Source organism: Nannospalax galili, unplaced genomic scaffold (assembly GCF_000622305.1).
Source record: "Nannospalax galili isolate Female #2095 unplaced genomic scaffold, S.galili_v1.0 scaffold205, whole genome shotgun sequence".
Taxonomy (NCBI): Eukaryota; Metazoa; Chordata; class Mammalia; order Rodentia; family Spalacidae; genus Nannospalax; species Nannospalax galili.
The window spans coordinates 3,031,990-3,034,411 of record NW_008353921.1 but is presented as its reverse complement, the minus strand read 5'-3'; positions in this window follow the sequence as shown (position 1 = coordinate 3,034,411).

The window sequence follows — 2,422 nt, the reverse complement described above, 5'->3', positions numbered from 1 at the left end:
TGGGGTCCAGTGGATGAGGTACAACATTTGGGGGCTCGTCCGGGATCCCCCGAGAGGACCCCTGAGAGGAACCGACCCCAAAAGGTTTGTGATCAACCGGCTAGGTAAGTTTTTGTAAAACTGTGTGTGTGTGTGTGTGTGTGCTTTTGTCTGCCTGTCTTTTCTATACTTTCCCTTTGGTCATGGCCATCTGATCTGTTTTTTGTCACTGGAACACTAGCAGGAGGATTTGGGAGACGTCCCCATCCTCGTCAGGGTGGGTGTTCCCCACCCGACACCCCACCAGGACACTAGTCCATCTGAAACCTCAGAGGACCTCGCTACCCTGTTGGGACACGCGCGTCCTATCTGTACGGTCTTTGGCACAATCGAGCCAGGGAATCCACACGGCTGAGAGTCCAGACCATCTGAAAGCCGCAGTAGTTTATTTTGGGCCCTCTGTCTGTGTCGTTCTTGTGTCTTGTGATCTTCGTTCTAATTTCTTTGTTGATGAAATGGACAGGAGACTAATAAATACTATAGGCAACACCCCATCTTCCCCTCTAGATCTTACACTAGTCCACTGGGGGGACGTTAAGACGATTGCCCATAACAATAGTGTAGATGTAAAGAAAAAGAAATGGACAACTTTATGTTCGGTTGATTGGCCCTCCTTCAATATTGGATGGCCCCCTGAAGGGACTTTTAACCTGAGTTTGATTTCCAGGGTAGAGGACCACGGCGTCCGCCCATGGACAGGCCACCAGGACCAGATCCCATACATCATGACCTGGCGAGACCTCATAGAACAACCCGACGGCCCCCCAGCCTGGGTCAAGTCCTTCCTTCCCCCGATTAATCCAACTGGTCCCCCTCTACCTCTGCAGGTCCTCCCTCTCAGACCAAAGGTGGAAGAGAAACCCATTCTCCAGGGAGGCACAGAGGAGAATGACATCTTTCCCCCACCCTACTCCTCTCAGACAGGAACCCCTCCAACGGTGCCACAAGTGCAGGCCCCACCTCCTAGCCCTGAGGAGCCACCATTGCTTCCACAGGGACCTGCACAGGCCACAAGGAGTCAGAGGGGGGTGGCCCCCCAGCCTGACACCATTGTCCTTCCCCTCCAGCTGGTGGGGCCCCCAGATGGAGAGGGCAATTAGCCCTTTCATTACTGGCCCTTTGCCACCAGTGATCTTTACAATTGGCGCTCACAGAATGCGCCTTTCTCTGAAAACCCCAGGGACTTGATTAACTTATTGGAAACTGTTCTCTTCACTCACCAGCCCACCTGGGATGATTGCCACCAGCTCCTGAGTGTCCTGTTCACTACTGAGGAGTGAAACAGGATCCTGGAGGCAGCCCGGAAATTGGCTCCGGGCCCCACCGGGGACCCTACCACAGACCCAGGCATCAAAAATGCCAGCTTTCCCCCTAGCCATCCCAACTGGGACTACAACACAGCAGAAGGTAAGGAGAGGCTCCTGGTCTACCGCCAGACTCTATTAGCGGGTCTCAAAATGGTGGCTGCCAATATGTCTAAGGTCTATGATGTCAGACAGGGGCCCAAAGAGAGCCCAGCCTCATACTTAGAGAGGTTACAAGATGCCTTCTGGCGGTTCACTCTGTATGACCCAGAAGTGGAGGAATCAGCTCAAATTGTGATGTTTGCTTTCGTTAACCAGGCAGCCCCTGACATCAAGAGAAAGTTACAGTCTTTAGATAGACTAGGAGAAAAGAACCTTAGGGACTTAATAGCAGTGGCAGAAAGGTTTATAATAGAAGGGAGACAGCAGAACAAAAAGAGGAAAGAAAAGAAAAAAGACAGGAAGCAAGCCTGACCAGGGTCCTGGAGAGACAGTAGGCCCACCACAAAAAGGACCTCAGAGAGATATTATTGGCAACCAACCCCCAGTACAGAGGGAGCTCATCAGCGGGATCCAGTCCATGAAATAAGGTAGGGAAAAACCAGTGTGCATACTGCAAGGAGGAAGGGCACTGGGGTGAAAGACTGCCCCAAGAAGAATAAACAATCAGATAAGGTATTACCGACTCTAATTGGGGGTGAAGACAGTGACTAGGGGAGACGGGTAACCCTGAAAATAGAGGGGAAACCAACTGAGTTTATGGTGGATACTGGTGCCCAGAATTCGGTTTTATTAGGGCCAAGAGGGCCAGTGTCCTCCAGAACTACATGGGTACAGGGGGCAACAGGAACAAAGCCCTATTCATGGACTACCCAAAGAAGGTAGATTTAGGGAAGGGCTGGGTATCCCACTCATTTCAAGTAACCCCAGAATGTCCCTACCCACTTCTGGGCAGAGATTTATTGTCAAAAATGAGGGCACAGATCCACTTCACAGCTAAAGGAGCCACCCTGCTTCACAATGGGGCACTGGTTCAGGTTCTAGTCACCAATGACCTGACTGAGGAATATAGACTTCAT